We start from the raw sequence: 23866 nt of genomic DNA, 5'->3' as shown, positions 1-23866 counted from the left end.
ATCTCTTCAAATATTTTCTCAGTCCCTTTCTTTTTCTCTTCTTCTTCTGGGACCCCTATAATTCGAATGTTGGTGCATTTAATGTTGTCCCAGAGGTCTCTGAGACTGTCCTCAGTTCTTTTCATTCTTTTTTCTTTATTCTGCTCTGCAGTAGTTATTTCCACTCTTTTATCTTCTAGGTCACTTATCCATTCTTCTGCCTCAGTTATTCTGCTATTGATCCCATCTAGAGTATTTTTAATTTCATTTATTGTGTTTTTCATCATTGCTTGGTTCCTCTTTAGTTCTTCTACATCCTTGTTAAATGTTTCTTGCATTTTGTCTATTCTATTGCCAAGATTTTGGATCATCTTTACTATCATTATTCTGAATTCTTTTTCCGGTAGACTGCCTATTTCCTCTTCATTTGTTAGGTCTGGTGTGTTTTGACCCTGCTCCTTCACCTGCTGTGTGTTTTTCTGTCGTCTCATTTTGCTTATCTTACTGTGTTTGGGGTCTCCTTTTCACAGGCTGCAGGTTCGTAGTTCCTGTTGTTTTTGGTATCTGTCCCCAGTGGCTAAGGTTGGTTCAGTGGGTTGTGTAGGCTTCCTGGTGGAGGGGACTAGTACCTGTGTTCTGGTGGATGAGTTTGGATCTTGTCTTTCTGGTGGGCATGTCCACGTCTGGTGGTGTGTTTTGGGGTGTCTGTGGCCTTATTATGATTTTAGGCAGCCTCTCTGCTAATGGATGGGGCTGTGTTCCTGTCTTGCTAGTTGTTTGGCATAGGGTGTCCAGCACTGTAGCTTGCTGGTCGTTGAGTGAAGCTGGGTCTTGATGTTGAGATGGAGATCGCTGAGAGAGTTTCGCCGTTTGGTATTACGTGGAGCTGGGAGGTCTCTTGTGGACCAGTGTCCTGAAGTTGGCTCTCCCACCTCAGAGGCACAGCCCTGATGCCTGGCTGGAGCACCAAGAGCCTTTCATCCACACAGCTCAGAATAAAAGGGAGAAAAAAATAGAAAGAATGAAAGAAAGAGGATAAAATAAAATAAAATAAAGCTATTATAATAAAAAATAAGAAAAAAATTATTAAGAATAAATGTATTCCGAAAAAAATTTTTTTTTAATTTTTAAAAATAGATTAATTTTTTATAGTAAAAAATAAGAAAAAAATTAAGAAAAAAATTTATTAAGAGAAAAAATTTTTAATTTTTTAAAATAAAAAATATGATAAAACTTATTAAAAATTTTTTTTAATTTCTAAAAATAGAAAATAAGGAAAAAATTAATAAGAAATCATTTATTAGGAAAAAAATTTTTAAGTAAAAAAAAAAAAAAAAAAAAAAACACGGACGGACCTAACCCTAAGACTAATGGTGAAAGCAACGCTATACAGACAAAATCTCACCCAGAAGCATATACATATACACTCACAAAAAAAGGAAAAGGGGAAAAATTAATATATCCTGCTCCCAAAGTCCACCTCTTGAATTTGGGATGATTCGTTGTCTATTCAGGTATTCAACAGATGCAGGCACCTCAAGTGGTTTGTGGAGCTTTAATCCGCTGCTTCTGAGGCTGCTGGGAGAGATTTCCCTTTCTCTTCTTTGTTTGTACAGCTCCCGGGGTTCAGCTTTGGATTTGGACCCGCCTCTGCATGTAGGTCGCCTGAGGGCGTCTGTTCCCCGCCCAGACAGAATGGGGTTAAAGGAGCAGCTGCTTCGGGGGCTCTGGCTCACTCAGGCCGGGGGGAGGGAGGGGTACGGAGGAGGCGGGGCGAGCCTGCGGCGGCAGAGGCCGGCGTGGCGTTGCAGCAGCCTGAGGCGCGCTGTGCGTCCTCCCGGGGAAGTTGTCCCCGGATCACGGGAGCCTGGCAGTGGCGGGCTGCACCGGCTCCCGGGAGGGGCGGTGTGGAGAGTGACCTGTGCTCGCACACAGGCTTCTTGGTGGCAGCAGCAGCCTTAGCGTCTCCTGCCCCTCTCTGGGGTCCGCGCTGATAACCGCGGCTCGCGCCCGTCTCTGGAGTTCGTTTAGGCGGTGCTCTGAATCCCCTCTCCTTGCGCGCTGTGAAACAAAGAGGGAAGAAAAAGTCTCTTGCCTCTTCGGCAGCTGCAGACCTTTTCCTGGACTCCCTCCCGGCTAGCACCGAAGCCCGAGCCTCAGCTCCCAGGCCCCGCCCGCCCCGGCGGCTGAGCAGACAAGCCTCTCGGGCTGGTGAGTGCTGCTCAGCGCCGCTCCTCCATGCAGGAATCTCTCCGCTTTGCCCTCCGCAACCCTGTGGCTGCACTCTCCTCCGTGGCTCCAAAGCTTCCCCCCTCTGCCACCCACAGTCTCTGCCCACGAAGGGGCTTCCTAGTGTGTGGAACCCTTTCCTCCTTCACAGCTCCCTCCTACTGGTGCAGGTCCCGTCCCTATTCTTTTGTCTCTGTTATTTCTTTTTTCTTTTGCCCTACCCAAGTACGTGGGGATTTTCTTGCCTTTTGGGAAGTCTGACGTCTTCTGCCAGCGTTCAGTGGGTGTTCTGTAGGAGCAGTTCCACGTGTAGATGTATTTCTACTGTATCTGTGGGAAGGAAGGTGATCTCCGCATCTTACTCTTCCGCCATCTTGGTCCTTAATTTTTTAAGTGTGAAGGGATCTTGAGAACAAAAAGTCTGACAACTGCTAGTTTAGAGGCAATGGGTGTCGCGCACACACAGTGTATCAATCATGTAGTAGCAATGGAAGTTACTCAAAGGATATTAAGGGAGGAACTGTAGGAAGACTCCAGAATCAGCCTGGGAAAACCAGTGACTCCAGGAACACTTGGAGGCCTGTTGTTTCCAGAGTCTTGGCCAGACTGGTGAGGACAGAGCCATCTGTGCTGGACACAGGAGGCCACGGGGTTTACCCTGCTGCTGGAAACTGGATGTCTCAGTGCCATCCTGGAGTCCTCGTGGTCCCAGCTCCTGGGTGGGGTCTGGTATGGGTGCATCTCACGGTGGAGCCGAGGTCACCTATGCAAGATCCTGTAGCCTGGAGCTTGGTGGAGTGTGCATGACTGTTTGGGCTCCTGTAGAGGAGGTGACGCGCTCTCTCCAAGAACCCAGTGTAGAAAGTGATGGGCAGTCAAAACATCTAACAAATTCCCTTCAACACAGTGTGTTTCCAAGATTCTTTTCCCTTCCAGAGTGTATTCCTGGGGCTCTGGGCGCACTCTTTAAACCTTGAGCAATCAGAGGAGCTGCAGATCAGGGAAGTCGTGTGTTAGCAATTCTGGTTCCATCTCCCAGGCACTTCTGTCTCTTAAGCCTTGGAGGCTTAGGGATTTTTTGTGGCTGGATGACAAGCCAGGTGCAGAGAATACAGAAAGAGGTGAGGAGAGGCTGTTACACTCCTGCGTCTGCCTTCTCTCCTAGGTGAGGGTGGGGAGGGAACTTAACAGTGTAGTGCAGCAATTAGGAGCTGTTTCTAGAAAGAGCAGACTAGGGTCCCAATCTTGGGTCTGTGCTCTGCTTCCCTGGAGATGGCTATTTCTGAACAGGAGCTGGGTGGCCATGTTGGGGAGACCTGAGAAAGGCAGAAGGGAAACAGGCGGCGAGAGAAGAGCTTGCTGGACCAGGGCTCACCCACTTAACAGAGTGGGCACGTTCTATGCAGCTCTCTCCACGATGCTCTCTCTTGTCTGCTTTTCCCTGACTTAGTGCAACAGGTAGACTCATCGAGGGGTAGGAAGAATTTGCATGTGGCTTGAGATGTAGTGAGGTGGAAGACTCTCTCCCTTTACTGCCGTCTGCCAGAACTTTCTGGGGCCAGTGCTAAATTCCTTCTGGTGATCTGTGAGCTTGGGATGACCCGCTGGTTAGAGCTGGTGACCGCTCTGTTTGGAACGTAGGCAGGAATCTACATCCTCCTCTCCTGCTAGGAAAAGGCAATTAGAAGCCACACAAGAAAATCGTGGAGGAGAGGGTCCCACGGGCACTGGGACTCGGGCAGGCAGCTCTTAACGGAAGTGGCAAGGCTGTGAGCTCCTGGAGGGCGGGCACCTTACATGACTGTTTCTCTGGCACACGGCGGAGTGCCTCACAGGATGAATGACGGATGGATGGATGAACGGCCACAGCATACAGGGAGCCCAGTCAGGCTTCCGGCTCCTGCTTCGCCACTCGGCACCCTCTTCCTCACCCAGTGGGCTCACGCTAATACCTGGCCCTCCAATCTGCAGGAAATCGCCTACTCAACCAGGACTCCCACAAAGATGGCCTGCTGAATGTACTTCCTTTTCTTAAGGGGGTTTGAGTTTTTAAAGATGACAGTGAAGAGAGGGCAGTGCTTTATCCAGATCGGTAGTTCTCTAGTGCAATTTTCTCTGCCTGTGTCCTCAAGATTTTAACTGGTGTTCTGTAAAACTTTTGGTTAAATCTTTTGTCAAGTGAATTTGAAAAACCTTGGATATTTACATCTCTTTCTTGAAGATTTAAAACGCACATCAGCACACTAAAAGCTCTGAAAAGTCTTAAAAAAAAGACTTAAAAAAAAACTTTTAAAAAAGTTTACAAACAACCTGTTTAATTGGAAAAAATAGTCTTCTTGAAGTATGGTTTACCTACAATAAAACTCACTCATTTTAAGAGTGTAGTTCAGTGAGTTTTGACGACTGTGTATACTTAGTAACCAACAGTACAATCAAGATATAGAACATTTCCATCAACCCCTGAAGGTCTCTTATGACCCTTTATAGTCAATCTGTTTCCCCAACTCCCATCCCTTGGCAACCAGTGGTCTGTTTTTCTATAACTATAGTTTAGCCTTTTCTAGAAATTCATATAAATAGAATCTACAGTAAGTAGTCTTTTGTGTCTTTGGTTTCCTCCCCTTAGCATAATGCTTTTTGAGGTTCAGTCATGTTGTGTGCGCTGGCAGTTTGTTTATTGCCGAGTAGTGGTCCATGGTATGGATGTATCATTGTTTGTTAATCCACCCACACTAGCTGATGGACATTTGGGTTATTTCCAGTTTTAGGTGGTTTAAGAATAAAACTGCTATGGAGATTTGTGTACAAGGGCTTCTGTGGACATAAATTTTTATTTCTCTTGGGTAAACACCTGGGGGTGGAATTGTTTCATTTTATTTGATCAAGGGGCACTTAAATTGAACATCTGTTAATGAACCTTCTGAAAAACATAGTTTGGGAAAAACAGCTCAAATGTTGGGCCTGTCAACCCCATGTAGGCTGCTGCCCTCAGGTCCACAGGCAAAGCTGAGGTTCCTCAGCCCCGGCCCTTGCTAGACAGACATTCAGAAAGGTGGATGGGGTGATCCTGGGTTTGTCAGGAAGAGCTCAGCTGGAGAGGGGCTCTTGAGCTGGAGTTGGTGAATTGGCCTCAGAACTGGGGTGTCTTCTCTCATCTGATAGTAAACTCAGACCCTCACCATCTCTGTCATCTCTGGTCGCCACGCAGTGGGGAAGCAGCGACTCTGGTCTGGAGCCAGGCTCTGCACCCCTTCTCATTGGTTCTGCGTAAAGAGTGGAAGGAGCCTGTGTGTCGCTGCTGTCACGACGCCATAGCTCTCGTCAGCAGATGGTGGAGGAGAGAGTCTAATTGAGAACCCCTGTAGCATATAAAACAAAAACCAGCCACAGGAACCCGCAAGGTAAATGATATCATTATAAAGCAAGTAAAGGAAACAGCATCTGTCCCTGCATGGCAGAAACCAGAGCTGGGATGCCGGGGAGGTAGCGGCCTCCTGAGCTGAGCCCTGGGGGGAGCATTTCTCACCCAGCAGCCGGGGAGCTGACAGCTGGGCGCACGCTCCCCCTGACCTCACCTGAAGAGGGAGAACAGTTTGGCAGGGGCTGGGCCAGGGCTAGATTTTAAATACTTCATGAGCATCCCGACTTCCTTTTATTTGTTGTTGTCAGACAGTCTTGACAGGCTCTTGTGATCAAGTTTGCTGATCAATTAGAGTTGGAAAAGGCACGTTCCTTATCCTGCCTCCTGCCTTCGGGTGCCATAGGGCATATACCTGGCACTGCCTGGGATAAGCATATCGGGGTTGCCAGCTTCTCTGATGTGGGGACCTGAAACTGCAGGAGGCGTGTGCCATTTGCAGTCAGGACCCAGAATTTAAAGACTCCTTCCCTCCCATTTAGTGCCACTCAGCTCTCAGACCATGTTAACACGGAGAAGAACAGGGAAGAGACAGCTGTTCCTGCAGCCGTATTTCATGGGCGTTCATGTGGTTTTGTGAAAAGAGCACAAGTTTCTGGAATCAGACAGACCCGGGTTCCCATCCTGGCTCTGTCACTGACCAGCTAAGGCCAGGCCCCTCTCCTGCGACTTAGTCTCCTTGTCTGTAAAATGGTGCTGGGACGGGAGGTATACCGGCTTCGGCGGTGTTCAGAGGAGTTTGTAAGACACCGCGTTTCCTGTAGTGGGCCCGGGGCATGGCAGGTGTATAATAAACAGGAGCGCATAACCCCGAAGTCCTGGACCCACCCCCGTACACTCCCCCAGCATCAGTGTGTACCTGGCCAGGAGGCAGGAGGAGGAGGGCTGGAAGGAGAGTGTTTGGGGAAAAAGACACTGTGGTGAGACGTCCTCTACTGGAACACCACACTCAGAATCCTGGAATCCTGGAATCCTAAGACTCCAGGCCCAGAAGTTTCCTCAAAGGTCTTTTATTCTACTGTCCACTCCATGCTGTAAGTGGTTTTTCAAAGTCCGTGTTGAATGGTCATCTGACCTTCCCTGGACCATCTTCAAAATAGTGCAGTGGGTGAGAGCAGGGTCTCTGTCACTTCCTAATCCTCAACCTTGGGCTAGTTCCTTGCCCCCTCCCTGTCCTGGTTTCCTCATCTGTAAAACGGGAAAGATGACAGCACTGACCCAGTGAGACTGTCGTGAGGACGAGGTGGTCTACATAAAGGGCTAACGTGGTCCTTGGCAAGAGAAGCCCCTCAATAAACACAACCTTTGAAGACTTCCCTTACTGTTTATGACCTTTTCGGGGATGAGGACTTGCTATGGCCAGTGATACCAACACCCTCCCTGGCACCTCAAGGCAGCTTTTGGTCCAGGAAAGGAAGCTCTCCCTGTCTTCCTGAAATTTCCATTTCAGAGTCTATTTATTACCTTCCTTCGCAGACTTTCAAAAAAAATTTTTTTCAGCTAGCTATCATCTCTTTTCTGGGTCTTTTCCTTGGTCACAATTAACACTTTTTTTAGAGAATATTATTAAGTCAAACCAAATGAAATTGCTGTTTTGTACCTCAAGAGCTCCTGAATGTTGGCGATTTCACAGTTACACCTAACATTAAGTTACACAAACAGCACCATCTTTGGATGCCTGGAGCCACAACTGCCACAGTCACTTTGGGCACCTGATTCTGGGACCCTGTCCCAGATCTGAGGTGGCACCCAGGAATCTGTATTCCTAACAAGGTCTCCACTGACACAGTGGAAAAGATACTGGCCTAGGAAACAGGACACCGAGGTCTGAGGAGCTGCCCTATGTCTGGCTGGCCACACAACCTTGGGCAAGTCACTTCATGTCTCTTGGTCTCAGCTCTCTTACCTCCATACAGGAGTTTCCAGAAGGTGATCTCTAAGGTCACTTCCAACCCTGAACTTCTCTGGTTTATGAAATATTTATTGGGTGCCCACTAGGATCTGAAGGTCACAAAAAATATAGTCCAAACCTGCAGGGAATTTACTCTAGTTGGGGAGATCTAATCCAGGGCCATGGGGCAGAGCAATATCATATGGAAGATAATGCAATATGGTGATGGAGGTGCTTTCGTTCTGGAATGAAGGGTTAGCCATAAATGTAAATTACTGCTATAGAAGCTCAGAGGAGGATAGGGCAGGTTTCCTAAGGGAAGGGGGGATTTGGGCAAGGGATTTGAGTTGAGAGAAGGAAGATCACCTTACCTTCATTTCTCTTTGGTATTCCCAGCACACTGGCTCCTAAAATTTCAGCAGCCTTAAGGTACTTCGTTTGTTCATTTACTCATTCATTCATCCGTGTATCCATTTATCATGTCCACAGATATATATTGGGTGCTTACATTTAGTGAACAAGATAAAATCAGTCCTGGCCCTTATGGAGCCTCACCATATAATGCAAGGATCAGACAAGAAATGAACATACAACTCAAAATAGGAGATGTGGCGTGAACAAAGATAATTAAAATAGGATTCAACAGCAGTGATTGGTTTCTTGGGTTGGGGATGGGGATCAGAAAAGGCCTCTCTGAGGACGTGACATTTAAGCTGAGACCTGAAAGTCAAGAAGGAGCCAGCCAGGATCTTTCAGTGGACAGAGTGCTCTAGGTAGAGGGAACTGCCAATGCAAAGAATCCGATGTGGGGATTAACCAGAACCAAAGAAAGGCAGGCGGTGCGGGAAGGGTGAGATGAGAGACGGGTGGGAGATACAGATGTATCTGGTGAAGTAGTCAGGGTCAGAATGTAAAGGGTTTTGTAAACCAGGATAAAGATTTTATGCTTTACTCTAAGTGCAACAGGGAACCATTTGAATGGCTTTAAGCAGAGGAACATAATTTGACTTAACTTTTTGAGAGACCTCTCCAGCTACAGAAGGAAGAATGATTGTAAGGAGGCAAGAGTGAAGACAGGATGCCGGGTGAGGTTATAGCAGCGGTCCAGATGAGCGATGGCGATTGTGTAGGCCAGAGCAATAGCTGGTGAGCAGGGCACGGGTGTTTAAATACTCAGGGCAGGGAGGGTAGGGTAGACAGATGCCAGGAGGTAGGGGAAGGTCTCAATATTTAAAGCAGTGCTTCTCAAACGTCTTCTTCCTGCCCTCATGGGGAATGTTGTGTACTTATGTCAAGAAAAGGATGTCAGTTCAGCAGCGATTCTTGTCTGGGGTTCCCCTGGAAGGTGGAACAGCACATTGTTGCTGGAGGAACGTGGGGGACATGCCCTCCTCCACCAACAGGCACAGGATTTTGTGTCCTGATCATTCTGTAAATCCTGACTGTGAAGGAGGATGGCTGCCCAAGTGATGGGCACTATTTATAAAGACAGCCTAGTGGGACTGACTGAGAGCTTGTTCTTGCCATTTGGACCCCCTAAGGACATTTTGATTCCATGTTTATAAATAAGATAATTTTGATTGGAATTAAAAAACCATTAATTTTTGTCAAAATATGACTTTATGGAGCAAAATCCATTAAGTAAATTTAGCTTCTTGATCATCTTTTGCTATCTGATGGCATCTAAAAAAATTGTTTGGCTTTCATTTCCATTTTATTGATAGTATGAGAAATTCTATTCCATATATATTGTACAATAAATAAATACTTGATTTAGCATTCAGTTTTGTTTTTTTTTTTTTTTTTGGACCATTTCAAATTTTGGTTCTCACCATAATAATTTTATTCTTTTCGGGTCCGACTGTCTCAGGTTCAATTTTTGAAAATCTAAATTTTGTCAAGGAGATAAGATTCTTTAGTTGTATTTTAGTTATAATGAAATTTATCATGTGCAGTTTTAGGTCCTGTCAGTTTTAGTTTCTGCTCTGTTTTCTCCCGGTAATAGTCATTATAAACTGAGAAAAGTTGATAGTTGTATTTATATTCTAGCTAGTCTACGAGGACCTTGTAGGCTACTGTCTTGGGTATATCAGAATTGTTCTTGTACGTCGGCAGCCCAGGTGGGCCATGAGTATCTGGGCTCCGGAGACAGGCTGTCTGGTTTCGAGTCCTGGTTTCACCACCTTCAAGTTGGGTGGCCCTGGGCCTCAGTTTCTTCACCTAAAAACGAGAGTGATGGGTACTTCCCAGAAGTTCTGCTGCCAGTGTCCTAGTCCCTGAGGTGAGCCACAGCCACCCCCCATCTCTACAGGAGACCCTCCAACACTAGCAGGTTGTTCCAGCTCTGGCCATTGGAAGCTCTTTCATGTTGGCTCCTGGGTCCAAGATCAGGAACTGGCTGTGCTAACAGCTCCTGGGGTGTCATTACTTCTAGGCCATCTCTGCTGACAAAGTGAGCCGTGTGGCTGACAGGGTCTTGGTGCTCTGGCCAGGTGTCAGGCCTGAGCCTCTGAGGTGGGAGAGCCAAGTTTAGGACACTGGGCCACCAGAGACCTCCTGGCCCCGTGTAATATCAATCGGCGAGAACTCTCCCAGAGATCTCCATCTCAACATTAAGGCCCAGCTCCACTCAATGACCAGCGAGCTCCAGTGCTGGACACCCCATGCCAAACAACTAGCAAGACAGGAACACAACCCTACCCATTAGAGAGGCGGCCTAAAATCATACTAAGTTTACAGACACTCCAAAACACACCACCAGACGTGGACCTGCCCACCACAAAGACAAGATCCAGCCTCATCCACCAGAACACAGGCACCAGTCCCCATCCACCAGGAAGCCTACACAACCCACTGAACCAACCTTACCCACTGGGGGCAGACACCAAAAACAACAGGAACTACGAACCTGCAGCCTGCGAAAAGGAGACCCCAAACACAGTAAGTTAAGCAAAATGAGAAGACAGAGAAATATGCAGCAGATGAAGGAGCAAGGTAAAAATCCACCAGACCAAACAAATGAAGAGGAAATAGGCAGTCTACCTGAAAAATTCAGAATAATGATAGTAAAGATGATCCAAAATCTTGGAAATAGAATGGAGAAAATACAAGGAACGTTTAGCAAGGACCTAGAAGAACTAAAGAGCAAACGAACAATGATGACCAACAAAGTAAATGAAATTAAAAATTCTCTAAAAGGAATCAATAGCAGAATAACTGAGGCAGAAGAACCTGACCTAGAAGATAAAAGAGTGGAAATAACTACCACAGAGTGGAATAAAGATAAAAGAATGAAAAGAATTGAGGACAGTCTCAGAGACCTCTGAGACAACATTAAATGCACCAACATTTGAATTATAGGGGTCCCAGAAGAAGAAGAGAAAAAGAAAGGGACTGAGAAAGTATTTGACGAGATTATAGTTGAAAACTTCCCTAATATGGGAAAGGAAATAGTCAATCAAGTCCAGGAAGCGCAGAGAGTCCCATACAGGATAAATCCAAGGAGAAACATGCCAAGACACATATTAATCAAACTACCAAAAATTAAATTCAAAGAAAAAATATTAAAAGCAGCAAGGGAAAAGCAACAAATAACATACAAGGGAATCCCCATAAGGTTAACAGCTGATCTTTCAGCAGAAAGTCTGCAAGCCAGAAGGGAGTGACAGGACATATTTAAAGTGATGAAAGGGAAAAACCTACAATCAAGATGACTCTACTCAGCAAGGATCTCATTCAGATTTGACAGAGACATTAAAACCTTTACAGACAAGCAAAAGCTAAGAGAATTCAGCACCACCAAACAATACACTACTAAATAACCAAGAGATCACTGAAGAAATCACTGAGGAAATCACTGAAGAAATCAAAGAGGAAATCAAAATATACCTAGAAACAAAGGACATTGAAAACACGATGGCCCAAAACCTATGGGATGCAGCAAAAGCAGTTCTAAGAGGGAAGTTTATAGCAATAAAATCCTACCTCAAGAAACAAGAAACATCTCAAATAAACAACCTAACCTTACACCTAAAGCAATTTGAGAAAGAAGAACAAAAAAACCCCAAAGATAGCAGAAGGAAAGAAATTACAAAGATCAGAGCAGAAATAAATGAAAAAGAAATGAAGGAAACAATAGCAGAGATCAATAAAACTAAAAGCTGGTTCTTTGAGAAGATAAACAAAATTGATAAACCATTAGCCAGACTCATCAAGAAAAAAAGGGAGAAGACGCAAATCAACAGAATTAGAAATGAAAAAGGAGAAGTAACAATTGACACTGCAGAAATACAAAGGATCATGAGAGATTATTACGAGCAACTATATGCCAATAAAATGGACAACCTGGTAGAAATGGACAAATTCTTAGAAAAGCACAACCTTCCAATACTGAACCAGGAAGAAATAGAAAACATGAACAGACCAATCACAAGCACTGAAATTGAAACTGTGATTGAAAATCTTCCAACAAACAAAAGCCCAGCATCAGATGGCTTCACAGGCAAATTCTATCAAACATTTAGAGAAAAGCTAACACCTACCCTTCTCAAACTCTTCCAAGAATAGCAGAGGGGGGAACACTCCCAAACTCATTCTACGAGGCCACCATCACCCTGATACCAAAACCAGACAAAGATGTCACAAAAAAAAGAAAACTACAGGTCAATATCACCGATGAACATAGATGCAAAAATCCTCAACAAAATACCAGCAAACAGAATCCAGCAGCACACTGAAAGGATCATATACCATGATCAAATGGGGTTTATCCCAGGAATGCAAGGATTCTTCAATATATTCAATGTGATACACCATATTAATAAAATGAAGGAGAAAAACCATATGATCATCTCAATAGATGCAGAAAAAGCTTTCAACAAAATTCAACACCCATCTATGATAAAAACCCTCCAGAAAGTAGGCATAGAGGGAACCTACCTCAACATAATAAAGGCCAAATATGACAAATCCACAGCCAACATCATCCTCAATGGTGAAAAACTGAAACCATTTACACTAAGATCAGGAACCAGACAAGGTTGCCCACTCTCACCACTATTATTCAACATAGTTTTGGAAGTTTTAGCCATAGCAATCAGAGACAAAAAAGAAATAAAAGGAATCCAAATTGGAAAAGAAGAAGTAAAACTGTCCCTGTTTGCAGATGACATGATACTATACATAGAGAATCCTAAAGATGCTACCAGAAAACTCCTAGGATTAATTGATGAATTTGGTAAAGTAGCAGGATATAAAATTAATGCACAGAAATCTCTTGCATTCCTATACAATAATGATGAAAAATCTGAAAAAGAAATTAAGGAAACACTCCCATTTGCCACTGCAACAAAAAGAATAAAATACCTAGGAATAAACCTACCTAGGGAGACAAAAGACCTGTATGCAGAAAACTATAAGACACTGATGAAAGAAATTAAAGATGATACCAACAGATGGAGAGATATACCATGTTCTTGGATGGGAAGAATCAACGTTGTGAAAATGACTATACTACCCAAAGCAATCTACGGATTCAATGCAATCCCTATCAAACTACCACTGACATTTTTAACAGAACTAGAACAAAAAATTTCACAATTTGTCTGGAAACACAAAAGACCCCAAATAGCCAAAGCAATCCTGAGAAAGAAAAACGGAGCTGGAGGAATCAGACTCCCTGACTTCAGACTATACTACAAAGCTACAGTAATCAAGACAGTATGGTACTGGCACAAAAACGGAAATATAGATCAATGGAACAGTATAGGAAGCCCAGAGATAAACCCACACACATATGGTCACCTTATCTTTGATAAAGGAGGCAAGAGTATACAATGGAGAAAAGACAGCCTCTTCAATAAGTGGTGCTGGGAAAACTGGACAGCTACATGTAGAAGAATGAAATTAGAACACTCCCTAACACCATACACAAAAATAAACTCAAAATGGATTAAAGACCTAAATGTAAGACCAGACACTATAAAACTCTTAGGGGAAAACATAGGAAGAACACTCTTTGACATAAATCACAGCAAGATCTTTTTTGATCCACCTCCTAGAGTAATGGAAATAAAAACAAAAATAAACAAATGGGACCTAATGAAACTTAAAAGCTTTTGCACAGCAAAGGAAACCAGAAAGACTAAAAGACAACCCTCAGAATGGGAGAAAATATTTGCAAACGAAGGAACTGACAGAGGATTAATCTCCAGAATATACAAGCAGCTCATGCAGCTCAATATCAAAAAAACAAACAACCCAATCCAAAAATGGGCAGAAGACCTAAACAGACATTTCTCCAAAGAAGACATACAGATTGCCAACAAACACATGAAAGGATGCTCCACATCACTAATCATTGGAGAAATGCAAATCAAAACTACAGTGAGGTATCACCTCACACCAGTCAGAATGGCCATCATCAAAAAATCTACAAACAATAAATGCTGGAGAGGGTGTGGAGAAAAGGGAACCCTCATACACTGTTGGTGGGAATGTAAATTGATACAGCCACTATGGAGAACAGTATGGCGGTTCCTTAAAAAACTAAAAATAGGGCTTCCCTGGTGGCGCAGTGGTTGAGAATCTGCCTGCCAATGCAGAGGACACGGGTTCGAGCCCTGGTCTGGGAAGATCCCACATGCCGCGGAGCGACTAAGCCCGTGAGCCACAATTGCTGAGCCTGTGCGTCTGGAGCCTGTGCTCCGCAACGGGAGAGGCCACGATAGTGAGAGGCCCGCGCACCGCGATGAAGAGTGACCCCCACTTGCCACAACTAGAGAAAGCCCTCACACAGAAACGAAGACCCAACACAGCCATAAATAAATAAATAAATAAATAAATTAAAAAAAAAAAAAAAAAAACTAAAAATAGAACTACCATACAACCCAGCAATCCCACTACTGGGCATATACCCTGAGAAAACCATAATTCAAAAAGAGTCAAGTACCACAGTGTTCATTGCAGCACTATTCACAGTAGCGAGGACATGGAAGCAACCTAAGTGTCCATCGACAGATGAATGGATAAAGATGATGTGGCACATATATATAATGGAATATTACTCAGCCATAAAAAAGAAACAAAATTGAGTTATTTGTAGTGAGGTGGATGGGCCTAGAGTCTGTCATACAGAGTGAAGTAAGTCAGAAATAGAACAACAAATACCATATGCTAACACATATATATGGAATCTAAAAAAAAAAATGGTTGTGAAGAAACTAGGGGCAGGACAGGAATAAAGACGCAGACGTAGAGAATGGACTTGAGGACACAGGGAGGGGTAAGGGTGAGCTGGGATGAAGTGAGAGAGTGGCATGGACATATATTCATTACCAAATGTAAAATAGATGGCTAGTGGGAAGCACCCGCATAGCACAGGGAGATCAGCTCGGTGCTTTGTGACCACTTAGAGAGGTTGGATAGGGAGGGTGGGAGGGAGACACAAGAGGGAAGGGATATGGGGATATATGTATACATATAGCTGATTCACTTTGTTATACAGCAGCAACTAATACAGCAATTTTAAGCAATTATAGTCCAATAAAGATGTTAAAATAAAATTAAAAAAAAATGAGAATGATGGTGTGAGTGCCCACCATCTCGGTGTTAGGTGCTGTGAGATTTGAAGCAATGAATGTGCTGCAAGCACTTGTCACACTGCATCAATACATGAGCCTCATTCATTATTCTGATGAAGGCAGGATCTGGCCACCCATCAGGAAGGCCAGAGTGGGTGGGCTTTAAGTCGGCTGCCCCATGTCCCCTTTGCATCGTTTTCCTCCATTTTACTGTTGGTTTCCATCTCCTTCAGAAGACTCTCAGGCTCTCATTCCCACTGACTAAGATTTCTCTAAATGTGCTCCACAGCCTGCAACAGAGTCAATTGGGAAAGTTGTTAAAATGCAGATGTCTGCTGAGCTAGAAACTTTTGTTTCTGGCCCATGAATCTGTATTTAAACACAGTCCCAGGTGTTTTTGATGCACACTGAGGTATGCAAGAGACTTAGACCCCTGTCCCCACATGTCCTCCAAGGCTGGAGAGTAATCTGCTCTACCTGCCAGGCCAGGTGTCCCACATGCAACATAACCCTGGGCGGTCCTCTGCCTAAGATTTTTAGCAATAGCTTCCAATTAGGAAGCACCCAAGGAAGGCCAGGAGAACTTGACCACCTTTCCGGGGCTCCGATGGTCTGAAAGTCACCATCTGTGTCAGACCGATAGTCTTGGTCCTACCCATAATTTTCATTGCCACTGAATAGAAGCAATTCTATCATTTTTAGCTGTCTAAGGTTAATTCCAACAAAATTACCAGTGAGTGTTCTGGTTTCACATCAACAGAAGTTTACTGACAATGGAAAACAAATCAATGCACCCACATCCAGTATGAATACATCTGAGTTTCACCCTCTCTGTTTGCATCCAGTCCAAATTCACAGTGCCTAGAACACAGGAGTTTCTGGTCCCATGACCTACCAAGGACAATGTGGATTCTTTAGAAGGTAAAGTTTGCAGGCAGGGAGAGAAAATGCTGGACAAGCTGCTATGTTCTCCTTTGCCTCCATGTAAGGCTGACACTGCTAATCTATTGCTTCCCAGTTCCCATGAACCCAAGGGACAGCCAGAGCTGATACTCTACAGGTAATCAGGTGGTTTAAACATCTTCTGCATCAGTTGGTAAATAGCTGCTGCTGGGATAACTCCCTTGGACTTGGCCACACTGACCCAGCAACTGAAGAGTTACCGTCCAAACCAGCAGGGGGCCTGGAAGAGCTGATTGATGGGTTGTTAAATATTTTGAATATCACCCTGGGGAGCAGTTTAAGACTCTTTCTCAGTAGAGTGCTCCGGGGCAGTCATTACCCATTGATCAAATTTGGTAGTTTAGATAAAATTTATTTACCATCCAGGGATTAAGGTCTTATCTCCCCCGAGGGTATTTGGTTTTACACAGTGTGCTCTGGAAGTTAAAGAATAAGGCTTCCAGGACTGGACCTCTAATGCTGTAACTTCAAGTGCTGGACTTGGATGGAATTGAGGGCTGAGGTCGTCAAGTCTCCTTCTCTGATCTAGACTGGCTCTGACCCTTGACATTAGAAGGGCGATAGAAACGTGCCTCAAACCCTCAGCCCTGTCAAGGCTTCCAGCAGAGCGGAGGCAGCTCGTCCAGGCCTGCATTCAGCCTCGGCATCCTCCAGTGTAGAAGCTTGGGGTGTCAGTGGTTTCTCTGCAACACATTTTTATTGTGGAGATTAAGGGACCTGTGCTGCCTATGGATGGCAAATGTAGCTTAGCATCTAAACAGTGTGACCTGTGCTCTTAAAAATCCTAAGTAAAAAAGAATTCTGCCATATTAATATCATTTTCCTTTTCCATAAGTAGCAAAGTGACCCTGATTTTAAAATGAATATGGTCATGTTATCCCCAGTGACAACCTGGGCAAAAGTGGAGCTGCCGTGAAGAAGAGTACTTTTAGGGAAATGAGCAGAGAGAGGAAGCAAGATGGTGCCTGTGGCATAAACAACCATATATGAATTGGATGGTCCAGAGGGAGAATGTGGCCGTCCCCCAACAAGGGCTGCTGGTACTTTTGAAGTGGGAGGCGTGGGAATAGTTTCTGTCTCCAGCGTCTCTTTGTTTGCAATGAAAGACTTAAGAGTTCCCACAACCCTCATTTCGTCAGTGAGATGATTGCTGGTACTTTTGAAGTGGGATGGGTGGGAATAGTTTCTGTCTCCAGGATCTCTTTGTTTGCAATGAAAGACTTAGAGTTCCCACATCCCTCATTTCGTCAGTGAGATGATTGAGGTCCAGAGGTGTTCACTGACTTTTTCAAGATCACACCAGTAGCCTAAGACAGATGCAGAAACTACAGAGTTCTGACTGCGCATTCCATTCACTTAGACAACATGGCAAGGTAATTTATCCATTTCTTGATAACCCAGACGTATCATTAGGAACACTAGTTACCATGTAACATTGCAAAATAGGGCTGGCTGGGCTGTGTGGGTCTGGTTGCTTCATGCTAAGTGGCCTCATTTAGTGCTCTTTTGGGGTCTTGATGCTTCTTAGGTCTGTCTTCATCATCATCCGTCTCTGATTGTGCCTGCTTCAAGCAAATCATCTAAAATCTATTCCCCCACCCCTCACATTGTTGATTGCAAAAGTACAATAGCAACTTAATTTTACATAATAATGCTCCCAGTATGGCTGGTGGAGATCTCCCCAGCGCAGTCACATCTACTCCCTCTTTCTCCTCTGCGTTCTCCAAGCCCTCTGCACCTCTCTCGGGCAGTGCACTATTCTAGGAGGAAGGCTCCTAGCATCATGGAAAGATCAGGGTCCAATCCTGCAAGTAACAGTGCAACTGTAGACAAGTTTCTTAGCTTCTCTGAGCCCTGGATAACCCCTTGGTCTTTCAGGAAGAATGTGAGGCTCAAATGCCTGCACAGAGTTGTCTTTTAACAAAGTCTTCGTTTCCTCCCTTCATTAGAGGCCTGTTCCACCTTTGCCTTTTATTATGGTTGGTTATGTGCATGTCTGTCCTCTTTGGTAGGATTCAGGCTCTTTGAGGTTGGTGACTTTGCTTCCTGATTCTGGGTCCCCTTGTGCTAAGCATAGACTTGCTGCAGGCTCTCCATTAATGCTGGTAGAGCGGAGAATATTGTAGGTCATAAGTGCTGGCTTGGAGCAGCTGTGAAATGGCTGTGTTCTCTCCTGCAGGCTCAGGGACATAGGTCCTGGGGAGGCCTTTTCCTCTTCTCTGTGTCCCAGGAGGCATAGTTCCTGGAGCTGTGACCTCCACATATGTGGGGAATCTCTGCAAGTTATTGATGCTGAAAACTTGGCCTCTGTGCACTGGTGCTGAATCAAATCTTAGAGGCAGAGTTTTGAGTGAAGTAGAAAAGAATAGCTTTATTGCTTTGCCAGGCTTTGCCAGGCAGGAGGATTTGGTGAGGAGTTTTATAACAATGGTTCAAGGGTGGGGTTGCTGATAGGGATCAGGGTGTGTGAAGGGCCTGCACTCCTTTAATCTGGCCTCAGGTGGTCTCCTGAAGAGCTTCTGTGATTCTCAAGGTTATCAAACTGTGACCTTCTAACTGGAATGAGGAATGCTTCATCAAGTAGTTAACCTCTTCCATTTGTTGGGGGTTTTAGTTCCGCAGAAGAGCTCAAAGATATTGCTATGTGAATCCCTAGAGGCGGAACCAGGATTCTGTCCCAAGGCTTCACTATTGTCTCTTGACTACTCCTCCCTTGTTTCTGCATTCCCTTCCTTCCCTGATTAGCAACTGTTTGAACTTGCCCTTTGGAACACAGCGAAGGTCATGCAGACTGAAGCCTATTTCCTACAATCAAGAAATGGGGGACACAGAAAGGCTTCCATGCCCAGGAGCCCCACAGGGCCCTGCTCGGTTTCATTATGACCTCTCTTTGGAAAGTGGCCTCATTGCAGACAGTCCTTCTCCCAAGAGAGAATCAGATTCAGGGGACCAGCTTCAAAGTCCGTGCAAAATAAGCCAGCCTCCTCCTTCCCTGGGGGTATAGCCAATGGGGCAAGGAGTCCCCAAGGCGGTACGTCCTCCCCTTGGAAGCCATGACTTTGAGTGGCTCTGAGTGTTTCTTAGTCTTTGGGAAGTCTCTTCATTCCTTTGTAGCAGGTTTAGTTGCCTAATCAAGAGCCCTGCGCATTCTATACACGGCTGGCTGTGTGCATGCAGAGGGGGCTGGTGGAGAGAGAAAGACGAGGGGAGAGAAGCCTCAAAAAAAAGAGAGATGAGAGAGTGAGACCTGGGGTTCCAGAAAGAAGGAGAGATGGACAGGAGCCCAGCTGTGCTCCCCCAACCTGGGTTCCTCAAGATGCTGTTCTTCTTGGCAACAAATCTCCTTTTTCCCTGAGTCATTTCCAGTGGGCTTTCATGTCCTGTCACAAACAGATCCCAACTAACTTCTTCTTTGACTGATCCATGGGGGTCACATGGTAAGTTTCTTGAGAGTAGGAACCACATTTCTATTCTTACCTCCTGCCAATGCACACTGCGGGGCAGGGCAAGGAAGAGATGCTGCAGGGATAGCCAGTGATGTTTAATGACTGAGGACCCGGGGTGGCACCAGGGGACAGCATTTGCCCTCAGAAATGTCAACAATTGCTGGGACATTTCAGGCATAAAGGCACAGCCTCTGTTCCCCTATGGTGTATGTGTATATTCATGAGTCTGGCCCTCTAAACATATCATAAGCCTCATTTATGGCATGCTTTGCAGTGGTTTGCAAACACAGGAAAATCCATTTGAATCCAATATCCTCAGATTGCCCTGTTCATTTGGTAATTAGGATACATTACCCTCATAGATTACTTGAGCCTCTTACACTTTCTGGGTTTTCAGCCCTCTCTCAACCTCCTCCAGACCACTGCCAGTGAGACGTTTGGGGAAGGTCATAAATGCCTTTGCTGTATCTTTCTACCTAAGTATTTGCAGCAGGTTTTATGGAGCTTGTAAATACGAACTGATTTTCTTTTACATATGTGAGTCAGCCTTATTTGGGTCTAAAGTGGACTTTATGAACCTGCATGGATTAGAATAAACACTGAACCCAGCAATCAGTTCTATATTTAGTTCTCAAGTAGCTAGGCTTTTTGTACATGCGTGTATACGTATATGTGTGTGTATGAGCACTGAATATTGAGAAAAAAATTAAGTGTGTGAAGCTGATTGATCTGAGGTTGGGCCCGGGAGAATTCCTAGCCAGGTGGAGCTAGGGCCAACAGCTAAGGGATCTCTTTCTCTCGTGGAAGTCATTGTTTCTTTACCTATAAAATGAGTAGGATGGGTCCCTATAAAACCCCAGGATGGTTGTGCAGATCAAAGAAAGCAGGGGACACACAAGGACCTAGCACAGTGCTAGTGTCCAGTTAGGATTCGGTAAATACTTACTACTTATGGAATCTCAGCCTGGAATGGACTTGAAGGTTCTGGAGGGCAAAGGCATGTGTCTTCTGCTGTGTCCCTGACAGTTCCTAGGAAACCCTGGGCCAAATAAATAATAATATAATACAGGTTTTTACATTGATTGAAAGTGTCTGCCTGGGTCTTTATTTTATCAGAGTCCTGCCAGAGAAAAGTTCCCACCAAAAATGTTGTCTTAGCAAGCTGGGGGGACAGTAAGGGTGGTGGAGGACAGGGCCTCCCAAGCTTGACTGCTTGGGTTTGTGTCTCAGCTCAGGTACTTGAAGAGCTGTGTGACCTTGGACATGTCATTTAGCCTCTCTATGCTTCATTCTCTTCATCTGTAGGATGGGCATAATAATACTAATGTCTAGCAATAATATATGCACATATATTTTTATAGATATAAAATGCTTAGTGTGCCTAGCACACAGTGTTTGTTATTATTATCATTATCTTTATTGTTTTTAATAGTGGTTAAAAGAGTGGATCTTGGTGGCAGAAAGACTTGGATTTGAGTCTTAGCACTGCCACTTACCACCTCGGTGACCTTGGATAACTATTCAACTTTTCTAAGCCTCTATTTCCTCATCTGTTATTGGGGACATCTCTTCTCCTGGGGTTTAGGAGCATCAAGTGAGATCAGATGTGTGAAGCATTTAGCTTTGTGCCTGTCAGAGAGAAAGCACTTAATCAATATTATCTATTATCTTGAGAACTACTCAAATTTAATACCATTCATCCAACAAATATTGGTGAAGCCTGTGCGGCCTGTGGGCTTGGTATGGAATGAGGTTTCTTCCTTCTCTAGTGAAGAAGCATGAACATCTTTTCTGTTTTGGATGAGTATTTGCTTCTTCTACTGGAGTCAGAACATTGTATATGGCACGAAAAATTCTGGAGAAGAGACTAAAGTGGGGCAACCTGAATTGCAAAGGGGATTTGGCTCTGAGAATTAGCGCTCTCGTGGGGAGACCTCCAGCTACAAAGCAGTTGCACACGTGGGACCTGGGACTGAAGCTGGTGGGGACCTCCAGGGTGACCACCCATCCTAGTCTTTGCCCGCCTTCCTGATGTTATTGGTAACTGTGCCCCCTTTCACTTGAAAACTGTTCTGGGATAGATATTAAATTATATGATTCCGCCATACCCGACCTACTAAAGAAAAACGTCCCCATGTAGCTCGAAGGGGTGTGCCTGGAAGTACCGCGAGGCCACATCTGGCCTTTGGGAAGGCAGCCTGGCATCTTGTTGGATCGAGGGGGTTAGGCGGCTTCTCTGATGTGGTCAAGGAGGCCACAGGAGGGGAGACCATGGAGAACGCATCTCCCTCCCTCTCCTGGAAACGTATGGATGTTTATTTTTTCCCTCTTTTTCCAGGTCAGCACACATTACGGGAACTTTGTCATCTTCCTAGATTCTGAAAGTGAGTGGTCACTTGCCAGAGGGAGAGCAGAGCAGAGAGGACAAATTAAAATGACCACCAAGCAACAAAAACTCATGTAAAATGAACAAGCTACCAGCTCCAAAGAAGAAACTTCTGACCTTAATTTGAATCCTGTTCTCTCTTGGTTGCTTGTTGCTGTGGTTGTCATGGGGATAGCGGAAAGTGGTTGGTGGAGGAGTTCTCCCCTGCCCCTGTGTTGGTACCTCTGTGTTCCAGCTCAGTGATTAGGACAGCCTGGACGGAGGGGGATGGGGCCACGGGAGGAGGCACTGGCCGAATATCTTGGAGCCGTGCTCACTAAGACTCTTATTAAAAAATATTACGTATAAATAGCAAGCTAGAGGTCCCCCAAGATTTCTGCAATGCTGATGTGTTACTTTTAGTTGCAGGACACAAATATATTTTTTGAAGACTCGTAAGACTAACAATAAAACTTATATGATGATTACAGTATGTCAGGTTTCCTTCAAAGTGCTTCACATGTACTTCTTTCATCCTTACAGAAGCCTCTTGAGCTGGTGATATCATTATCCTCAGTTTCCAGATGTGGACCCTGAGGCACAGAAAGGTTAAGTAACTTGCCCAAGGTCATATGTCTGGCCAGTGGCAGAAATTCTAGCTGGGCAGTCAGGCTCCAGAGCTAAGCTCTTAAGCAAACTCCATTTCACCTCCTGGGCTGAAAGTCAGGCTGAGATCGGGAGACTGAGGCACAGAAAGGTTAAGAAACTTGCTGAAGTCACACAGCTGGGAAGTGAGCGAGCAGGATGCAAGCTCAGCTGGGCCGAGCTCCGGAGTTGTTAACACTTAGCAGTTATTAATGCTTTTTCTCTTTCCTCATTGGGTTCCTCAAAGGATTGTTGTGATGATCAAGTGAGACACAGTACGTGGGTGTGTTTAGTCAATTGTAAAGCGCCAAACAAGCTGTCATTCAGACACTAGATCTGAGGACTAGAGGAAACAGGGAGAAACGTACCTTGTATTCAGGGGCGTGTTAGACAGAGGCTGGAAGAGAGACCCCCATATTTGCAGCAAGGGGGTCAAGCAGAAGAGACGTGAGGTGTGAAGGAAAATCAGGTGGGGTCTTAAAACCAGGTGGAGTGGGAGAGGGGAGCGTTTCTCTTCTAGTGCTAGATGATTAAGCCAAGAGACCCAGTCCTCTGTCATCTGTGCCCATGGCTCAGAGAGCCCAGGGATAACAAAGCACCATCATCATCAGGGACAATGGCAGCAACTTTCTTTTAGCCAAAGACATTCTGTCTCCTTCCTCCCACCAAGCTTTCCTTTCTTCAGGCCGCTTCCAAGCTTCTTCCCAGGTTACTGGCTCTTGGCTGGCACCCCTGCAGAGGGGTCCTAATTGCATCACCGTATGGAAATCTTTATCTTGAGCTACGTGGCTCCTCTGAGTTGTAATCTGCCTACAGAAATGCACTTAGTGTTGATCTGGAAAGTGGCACAGAGACTGAAGGCTCCTTCCCTCCTCCCTATCCCCCTCCCCAGTTTTCCCAAATCCTGGCGCCTGCTAAAGGCCCAGTTGTTTCCCTGGGGGCGGGGGTGTGGAGGGCACATATGCCTGTTTCTCTCTTCAAGCCGACTTATTGTATAAGCCTTTCATCTGCTCAGAATCTGATTTTACATATGAATCCATAGAACGCAAACACCCAGCCCTCAAAAGAACTGTAACTTTGTTATATTTTATTTTGCCCAATCACAACAGTTTTCTTATTCTTCTCTGCCCGGTGATGTCCTGCCGAAAGAGACTAAATCACAACCTTTGGAAAGACAGCAACATTAATCACGTGAAAGTGGTTTACTTTTAATCCACCATGCTGCTCTGTCCCCTAGTTATTTGTGAATAAGTATCAAGCCCAAACGTTGAAATTTTGATAATTGGCTTCTTGCAGTTTCATTATTTCTCCTTTTCCTCTGTGTGTGAAAGTTTCCCAAGTATGTATCCA

The 23866-nt window shown here is 45.0% G+C and overlaps 1 protein-coding gene across 1 annotated transcript in view; it reads left to right on the top strand.

Moving 5' to 3' along the window:
* The window catches only part of CFAP58 (cilia and flagella associated protein 58), a 263223-nt gene that overhangs the window by 238762 nt on the left and 595 nt on the right, over nucleotides 1-23866 (top strand). The window lies entirely within an intron of this gene.

This window comes from Balaenoptera physalus (genome assembly GCF_965194825.1).
Source record: "Balaenoptera physalus genome assembly, chromosome: 14".
In the NCBI taxonomy this organism is placed as follows: domain Eukaryota; kingdom Metazoa; phylum Chordata; class Mammalia; order Artiodactyla; family Balaenopteridae; genus Balaenoptera; species Balaenoptera physalus.
Note: the sequence above shows the minus strand (reverse complement) of the source record. Positions and strands in the feature narration are given on the sequence as shown.